The following is a 10212-nucleotide window of genomic DNA, read 5'->3' on the forward strand; positions in this document are numbered from 1 at the left end:
TAAACTTCTTATTTGACCCATGTGATATTTAGAAGTGAATTGTTTAACTGTCAGATATTCTTGAATTCTCTGATTATCTTTCCATTATTGATTTCTATATTAATTTCACTGTAGTCAGAAAGCCTATTTTCTTATTTTAAATTTATCAAGGTATGCTTTATTGTCTATTATTATTGTCCACTTTTGTGAATACAAATTTGAGAAGAATGCATATTTGGCTATTCTTGAATGATGTATTTCATATATGTGAATTGTTACTTGTTTATTGATGGTGCTATTCAGGTCAGTTGTATCTTATTGACTTTCTGCCTGTTGGATCAGTCATTTACTGAAAGAGGGGTGTTTAAATCTCCAACTATAATAGTAGAATTGTCTATTTCTCTTTGTAATTCTTCCAGTTTTTACTTCATTATTTTGATGCTCTCTTTTTTAGGAGCATGCACATTGAATATTGTTATCTCTTCCTGGAGAATTTATCTCATTTTTATCATCTAAAGTTCACTTTCTCTAAGATTAATATAGATACTCCACTCTTCTTCAATGAGTACTAATGTTGTATAGCATTCATTTTTTATGTTTCCATCTTTATTTAATGTTTCCAAATATAAAAAGTCAAGATTCTTATCCCAATTATCTCAAATAAGACCATGCCCAGCAATTCAGTGTGTACAGCTGTCACTCCTCCCCTTCAGTTTTGCTGCTTTATACAATGCTGTGATCAATAGGAAATTGGCTGGTTGGAAAAATGTCATCTCTTTACAAAAACAACTACATGCAGGCCAGTTTCTACTTTGTGAGTCAATTTCAAATAACTACTTGTTTTTCATGAGGAACATGGAGTTGAAAAAATTTAGCTGCCCAATTTTATTCAATTACCCCACAAATAAACACTAATGACAGTCTCAACACTGAAAACTTTGGAGGGTTCAGATAGTAGACATTATTTGTTATCTTTTGTATATTCAACTATTTAACCTGAAAATGTATTTTTCTCTTAAGTAAATCTCCTTGGAGCTTTCCTCTAATGTTGCTAGATTGAGTTCCAGAAGAACAGGAAAGAAATTTAACAATGAGAACTATAAAGTACTTTGTAGTATTATAAATAATAATTATAAATAAAAATAAATAATAAATTTATAATACAAATTTATAAATTTATAATACTAATATTAATAGTATTATTAATAAATTTATAAATTTGTATTATACAAATTTTTGCTAGTTACCTAAAGACAGTTGGTTTGCTAAATGGCACTAAAGAAAGTCACAATGGCACTACTGAGACCAAAATGTTTCTGAAAAGAAAATTATACAGCAATATTTATAAGCTGACTTTTAAGAGATGGTTGCCATTAATACTGTAAATGTTTACATGTCATAGTCCAAGAGCTTATAAATTCATACACTGCTACCTCTAATATCATGTACAAGATAAATCCCCCTAGGTATCTGTGACAGAATTTCACGTAGAAGTAGTCTTATATATAAAAACAATACAGTTTGCCTGGTATGTTACTTAAATAATTTAAAGAAATTTCAAAGATTACTAGGGAAAAAATCATCCTTCATTGGTGATTGATATAAAGTGTCAGTTTGTAGGATTTTAAATGTTTCCTTTTTAAAAAAATACCCAGAATATATAACCTCTGTACAAAGAAAACTATACAAATTCTGGATAATCACATTTGATTATACTACATAATTTAGAACATGTCACTGGTTAAGTTTTTCTACCTTACTCATCCTATTGACAGCATATAATGTTTTTATTTAGTTCAACTGCATTTCTGGCACAAGATCTCATTTTCAATCTGGCACCAATTTTCCTGTAGTAGAAGAACTCTATTTTTAGCAGTATTATATTTTTAAAGGTTAACAGTTTTATAGAGCAAATATTTTAACTATACATTTTCCACTTTATACTCACCAGTTATGGTATTTTAAAAAGGCTAATATCTACATAAAAAGTGATATTTCACTCTCCCAACCCCACATCTTGGTCAGTGGTTTTCCCTGCTCCACTCATTTCTGACCTCCTGTGGAGAAGTGCTGGAGTTTTAGACTGGGTACTTATATATTTTAGATGGAATGCCTGATTTGAAGTGAGTATAAAGGACAACATGAAGTAATTCTCAGTTCATATGTGTTCTAGTGCCTAAAAAGTTTTGTGGCAAACAGTACTTATGGACAATCTATAAAAGATGAGACATTCAAAAGTACACTAACAATCTTAAGCTCTGAACAGCTGAATAGCAAGGTGGACATTATACTCCACTATGGTACATCCATCACTGACTGGCCCTGATGGGAGACTCCAATCTTGTGGTCTCTAGTAAACATGAAAGTTTAACAGACGATGAAACACTAAATTAGAAAAACTTAAATGCTTTAAGAGCAATTTACATTGAGGGAAATATGGTTCCACAGTATTCTATGTAAAGAGAGATTGTAGATATATATAAAGGAAATTGGCAACTGAGCATGCTAAATAAATTCCATGTAGGCTTCATGATAAGATATAGTTATACAATTACACATGATAAGATATAGTAATATAGTTATACATGCAGTTTTCTAATGATATTTCCATAAAAATCACTAACTCTATAGAATAATATTTCATGTTAAATTACTATTGAATTTTAGGGGAAATAGCCATATGACATAATACCAGTTATGAAAACTCAGACAATGAGCTGAAAAATTCCCCAAGTAGCAAATTGAAGTCCTCTGCCAAAATAGTTACTGGACCATACAAAGATAAGCCAAGTATGCAATTTATGAATTTAAATTCTCATCCTATGAAACAAGTTTTGGAATGGATGTAATGTTTTAATACAAAGAGTATTTTTCACCAATTCTCACCACAGAAAGATTTGTTGAATATGTTAATGCTGCAAATGAGAAAACAATTTAGAGGGAATACTCCCACAAGTAATTTAATCTGACAAAAAAAAAATGGATGTCAAATGGCCTAAACCGAACAACAACAACAACAAAGTAAACAAAAAAAAATAAGCTGTGAAAAAATAACAATAACATGAGGGAGCACAGTTTAGGAATCTAAAAAAGTTCACATGGCTTTAGCTTATTAAATATGTTACACTAATTTTTTAAAAGAAGTTTTGAAAGTATCTAAAAACCATGCAAATTATTTGAAGTCCCTGCATGGCAAATTCAAATAGTATTTGAGCATCATTCAGATGTTTGCCAAATAAAGTGTGGAAAACTCTCCCATGAGATCACACACAGTGGAGGAGGTCCTCCCAATTCTTTTTGTCTTATAATGGACAGCAACCCTGCTGTCTGTGTGGCAATAACAAACAAGTTATCATTTGGAAGAGAAGGGGCTATGGAATTTCTACTGGTTGGGGAACAACCCAGCTTTTATTTTTCCAGATAATCTGCATGTACAGGTTTATGACACTGGAGAACTTGGCTTAAATCCTCTCCTTTGAATCACTCTCTTCTTAACAAAATCTTCCAAGTCTTCTAATAATTTAGTGACTGTAAGAACGTAAACATTTGTTCTGTGCTTTGGGTCTTAGTTCTCAAATATGATCAAGAGTATTCCTAGTTTTCCTTTTATTCCAGCCTCCTCATAAACGTCTCTCACAGCAGCACTGCCAGGCTCCTCCTCGGGCTCCATTCCTCCTCCCTGTCCAATCCACTAGTCTGGGTACTGACTGCTACTCACCAATAGCACCTCATCCTCCTGCTCGCTTCAGAAGCAAAGGCACACCGCTGATTCTTGAAGCCCTCGTGGTCATAGGTCCACATCTGCTGGGCTTCAACTTCATCATAGAAGCCGCCTCTTGCCGCCCGAGGCTGTTCCTGCTGCCACCACCCCAGGTTGCAAGTTGGTGGCAAGGTGCGCTGATAGGAGAGGCAGAGGTTCGAGGCTGGTCAATCAGGGGTCCTATGGTCACTCAGACGCTGTGCAGGACCGAACGTAGGTCACTGTAACTGGGATGCCAGGATGGACGCGCCCCTGCCCGGGTGTCCGCCATCTTCTTGGAGCCCTCTGCCACTAGCCAAGGCTCCTCCCGCTGCAGCCCTCAGGGGAGAATGGTGCAGACTACACGGCAGCCCCATGGCTTAACATTGTATATCTCTCGATCCCTTTACTTTCAATCTATCTCAATCTTTTATTTGAAGTTGTCATATACAACATAGAATTGGCTCTTGTTTTTTTTTTCTTGTAACCCAGTTTAACAGTTTTTAAATAGTATATTTAGAATGTTCATTTAAAAAATGTTTACTGATATTATTAGATTACTATGTACCACATATATAACTGATTTCCATTCTTTATCCCTTTTTTGTCCTTGTTTTGGTTTTCCACTGTTTTCACCGTATCTTGTTTTAACTGAGCACTTTGCATGATTTCATATTTTCTCCTCTAAGCATAACTGCCATAGTTGTTGTTCTTTAAATATGGATTACCCTATAGTTTGTAATATACATTTACAACTAAATTTAAGTCCACCTTCAAATACACTATACTGCCTCATGTGTAGGTACTTGGAGTATTCCTAATTTCTCCCTTTCATCCCATATTATATTAATTTCATTCATTTTACTTAACCATAAATCTGTAATAACCCATACATTGCTTCTGTTATTTTAAAGAAATGGTTATGTTAAATCAATCAAGAATAATAAGAAAAAATATTTCATTTCACTTGTATTATTTCTCTCTAACATTTCTTTTCTCTGTATAAATCCAATTTTCTGATCCACATCATTGTCAATTCTAAGAACATTTTCTAGCAAGGCAAATGTAATGGTGACCAATTCTCTTGATTTTGTCTTAAAAAGTGTTTATTTCTTATTCAATGAAGAGAATGATAGTTTAAATGATAATTTTGTTAGATACAAAATTCTAGGTTGGTGACTTTTTTGTGCTTCTTAATATTTAATTAACTCTTTTCTTCACTGAATGGTTTATGAAGAGAAGTTCAATTTAATTCTTCTCCCTGGTCCTCTGTATTTCCCCCTGATTTCTTTCAAGATTTTCATTTTGTTTTTTATTTTCTGCATTTTAGATATAATATATGTAGACTATGGATTTATTTATTTATTCTACTTAAGGATCTCTAAATTTCCTTTATCTGGGACTTAGTGTCTGTCATTAAATTTGGAAACTTCTCAAATATTTCTTTTCCTTCTCTTTTTTCTTTTTTAATTCTCATTTTGCGGATATGACACTTTTTCTAATTCTCCTATAGTTCTTAGATATTCATTATCTTTTCTCTTTGTTTTTTAGTTTAGGAAGTTTCTATAGATATATATTCAAGCTCACTGATTCTTTTCTCAGCCATGAACAGTCCACTGAAGTACCCATCAAAGGTATTCTTCGTTTCTGTTAATGTTTTATAACTTTAGCATTTCCTTGTGGTTATTTTTTAGTTTCCAGTTTTCTCCTTGTATCACCCATGTGTTCTTGTATGCTGTCACTGTTTCCATTAAAAATATTAGGTGAGACAGGAAAAATATGGTATTCTGGTGTGACTGTTGCCATTTGCCAAATTGATTAGGCTCTGCCAAATTGATTAGGCTCTGGTAAAGCCTAATCAATTATCTTGAGGATAGGCTTTTGTTAAGTATAATAGAGTCCTCTAGGTTAATTTCAGAATGGTTAGTTTCTCGTCAACCAAGAGAAGCACAGGGGAATTTTTCTCAAGTCTTTACCCTGAGAACATGGTGGGGTTCCTGAAAGTAAAAGTCCCAAAAAATATGAGACCCCATATAAGAATTAGCCACCATTATTTTTTTTAGTCTCTCAAGCTTGTCCAGTCTCAGGCTCTAGCACTTGTCAATTACTCTTTAATTGTTTTTTTACCAGACTACAACAACTGCATCTGTTTTGGTAAACTGTGATTCCTTATAATCATGTCTCTCCAGTTTTTCAGTGACAGTTTGCCCTGTTACTTCAACTGTATCATGGATCTAAGATGAATGTTTGATTTTCAGTTTCATCAGCATTTTCTTGTTGTGAGGATAAGAATGATAAAACTATTTTTTTTAAATATCAAATCAGTCTTACATTCCTGAAATAAACTTCACTTGGTCAGGTATATTATTATTTTTATTAATTTCTATATTAAATTTGTTAATATTTTCTTTATTTTTTAGAGAGAGAGAGAGAGAGAGAGAGAGAGAGAATTTTTAAAATATTTATTCTTTTCAGTTATTGGCGGACACAACATCTTTGTTGGTATGTGGTGCTGAGGATCGAACCCGGGTCGCATGCATGCCAGGCGAGCGCGCTACCGCTTGAGCCACATCCCCAGCCCTTGTTAATATTTTATTTGAAATTTTTGTATGAGTTCATAAGAAAGATTGGTCCTTTAAATTTCCCAGTCCATTTCAGGAACGAACTGTCATTGTCTGGTTTAGGAATGAACATAATATTGGCCTCATAAATTAGTTTTGAGGTGATCTTTCTTCTATTTTTTTTGGAAAAAGATTGCGTAAATTTGGTGTTCTTATTTTAACATTTGTTAGGATTTCCCAATATAGCCATATGGGCCTAAAGTTTTTTTCATGGAAGAATTTGAAATGTGGGTTTGTTTGTTGTTGGTTTTTTTTTTTTTTTTTCAAATTTTATTTTCAGATAAGATTTCACTAAGTTGCTAAGGCTAGCCTTGAACTTGTGATCCTCCTGCTTCAGCCTCCTGAGTTGGTGGGATTACAGGTGTGTGCCATCAGACCCAGCATGCTTTGTTCTAATAGTTACAAGAATAGTCTTTCTTTAAACTTTATTTTTTTTTTTTAATGTGGTGCTTAGGATTGAACCCAGTACCTCACATGTGCTAGGCAAGTGTTCTACCACTGAGTGACACTCCCAGCCCAAGAATATTCTTATTGTATGAATTTTGATAATTTATGTTGAAGAATCAGTTCATTTCATTCAAGTTGTCAGATTTATGTATGTAGAATTTTCCATAGTATTTCCTCATTATTTTATTAGTGTATCCAAAATCTTGGATGATACACATTATTTCATTTTTGGTACTGGTAAATGGATAGATTTTTTGAAGGTTTGTCAGTCTCAATAGAGGTTTATCAACCTTGTGAATCTTTTGAAAGTATCAGCTTTTCACTCATTGATTTTCCTATTAGTTATTGATTGATTTCTGCTTTTTATTTCTTTTCTTCCTCCGTATTGAATTTCTTTTGCTCTTGTTGTTTTACTTTTTTTTTTTTTTTTGTACCCAGGATTGAACTCAGGAGTGCTTAACCACTGAGCCATGTCCCTAGCCCTTTTTTATTTTTATTTGAGACATGATCTTGGTAAGTTGCTTAGGGACTTGTGGAGTTTCTGAGACTGGTTTTGAACTCTGGATTCTCCTGCCTCAACCTCCCACGTTGTTGAGATTACAGGCGTGGGCCACCATGCCCGACCTGTTTTACTGTTTTTCAGGTAGAAGCCTAGATTATGATTTTAGTTCTTTTGCTCTTGCCTAATATAACCTATGTATAAACTTGCCTTTAAGTCATGTTTTGCATGAATCCAATGTATTTTTATATAATGTATTTTCATTTATTTCTATATTTTTTTAAAAAATTCCTTTGACACTTAATATTTGACTCATGCATCATTTAAAATTGTGTTGTTTAATGTTCAAGTGTTTGGAGTTTTTCTTATTATTTAAATTTTTATTGCCAGTATAATTCCATTGTGATCAGAATAACTTCTATATGAATTTAATTCCTTTAATTTGTTTAGACTTGTTCTGATACAGGTTATAGCCTGTCTTAATGATGTCTCCATCTTTGGATTAATTATTTCTTAGTCCAACCATTTGGTTGGTTGATGTTGTTTATATATATGTGTGTGTGTGTGTATGTGTGTGTGTATATATATATATATATATATATATATAAAATACATAATATGTATATTATATATACATATATTTATATATAATATATAATTATGTACATATTATCCATATTATTTGTATATGAATATAGATAATATATTTATATACAAATATAAAATAAATTTATATATGTAGATAATGTCTACATAATTAGTCATATTATATAACCTTTTTTAAGTGCACAACTCTGTGATATTGATTGTGCTCACAATGTTGGATAACATCATCACTATATATTTCCAATATTTTTCATCACACCAAACAAATTCTGTAACCACTAAATAATATTCTACATTCCACTTTTTTCCCTCAATCCCTAATAATCTACTTCCTGTCTCCATGAATTTGCCTCTTCTAAATATTTCATTTGAGTGAAACTATAGGGTATTTACACTTCAAAGAACATAAAATACTGACATTTAAAGCAAAATAGATGGAATTATAGGATATTTTGTTGAGTGAAACAAGCCAGACATGTTTTCTCACATGTGTGTCTGGAATATTTCAATGAGCACAATGTTTTAAATGTACATCCATGTTACAGCATCTATTAAATCTTCATTCACTTTTGTGGCTAGATATTCCACTGTGTGAATATACCACAGTTTTTTTAATCAATTATTAGTTGATGGACATTTGGGTTATTTTTACTTTTTAGCTCTTGTAAATAATGCTACAATAAACATTAGTAATAAGTTGTTATATTTTTGAGTCCTTATCTTAATTCTTTCTGGTATATGCCTAGGAGTAGAAATTGTTGAGTCAAATCGTGATTCTATGTTCATTTTTTTTTTATTGTTGGTTGTTCAAAACATTACATAGTTCTTGATATATCATATTTCACACTTTGATTCGAGTGGGTTATGAACTCCCATTTTTACCCTGTATACAAATTGCAGAATCACATCAGTTACACTTTCATTGATTTATATATTGCCATACTCTATGTTCATTTTTTAAAAATTATTTTTTAGTTGTAGTTAAACACAATACCTTTATTTTATTTATTTTTATGTGGTGCTGAGGATTGAACCCAGGGCCTCGCATGTGCTAGGCAAGCACTCCACCACTGACCCACAACCCCAGTCCCCCTCTATGTTCATTTTTTTTTTTTTGATGAACCAGTAAAGTGTTTTCTGCAGTGACTGCACCATTTTATATTCTCACAAGAAATGCCTAACAGTCAATACTTGCCTTTTTTCCATTTTAAAAAAATTATATTCTTTCCACTAGATATGAAGTGGTATCTCATCGTTGTTTAGATTGGTATTTCCCTAATGAATAACAGTGTGGAGCATTTTTCATGCATTTACTGTCCATTTGTATATCTTCTTTAGAGAAATGTCTACTTACATTGTCTTTGCTGTTGAATTGGAAGAGTTTTTCAGATGTCTTAGATATTAAATCCCTATTACATACACAGTTGAAGATATTTTCTCTGATTCTATATGTTTTTTCATGTTTTTGATATTCTTCCAAGGAAAAAATTTTCATTTTGATTAAGTCCAAATTATCTTTTTTTCTTTTATTGTTTGTGTGTGATCTTAGTACATTACCTAAGAATACATTGTCAAATGCAAATTTATGAAGATTAATTTTTTTCTAAGAATCTTAAGATTTTTAGCTTTTATATTTAAGTCATTGGTCATGTTGAGTTTATGTTTGTACATGTTTAAAGTAGAGGTCCAATGTCATTCTTTTGCATATAGAAATCCAGTTTTAGCACAATTTTTTTAGAGAGAGAGAAAATTTTTTTAATATTTATTTTTCAGTTTTCGGTGGACACAACATCTTTATTTTATTTTATGTGGTACTGAGGATTGAACCCAGCGCCCCGCACATGCCAGGCAAGCACGTTACTGCTTGAGTCACATCCCCAGCCCTAGCACAATTTTTAAAAGAGACTGTCCTTTCCATATTAAATGGTCTTGGCACAGTCATCAAAACTTTATATGATATAGATATATATAAGGCCATGGTTTTATTTGTGGACTTTCAATTTTTTTCTTTTGCTCTATATGTATGTCATTATATCAGTGTAATTACTGTAGCTTTGTCATAAGTTCTGAAATCAAGAAGTGTAGGTATTTTGACTTTGATTTCATTTTTCAATATTGTTATTGCTATTCAGGGCCTTTTTCAATTTCATGCAAATTTGAGGATTGGCTTTTTTCATTTATACAAACAAAAGCAGTTGGAGTTTTGATGGCTATTTCATTTAATTTTTATATCAACTTGTTAATCTCCTAATGTTAAGTCTTCCTCCAACAAACATGGGATGTCTTTCTCTTTATTAGAATCTTATTTAACTTTTTCAGCA

The 10212-nt window shown here is 32.1% G+C and overlaps 1 pseudogene; it reads right to left on the reverse strand.

The window, feature by feature from the left end:
* Positions 1–3195: 3195 nt before the first annotated feature.
* On the reverse strand, positions 3196–3803 carry LOC143638532 (diphosphoinositol polyphosphate phosphohydrolase 2 pseudogene; annotated as a pseudogene).
* Positions 3804–10212: the final 6409 nt, after the last annotated feature.

Source organism: Callospermophilus lateralis, chromosome X (assembly GCF_048772815.1).
Source record: "Callospermophilus lateralis isolate mCalLat2 chromosome X, mCalLat2.hap1, whole genome shotgun sequence".
NCBI lineage: Eukaryota > Metazoa > Chordata > Mammalia > Rodentia > Sciuridae > Callospermophilus > Callospermophilus lateralis.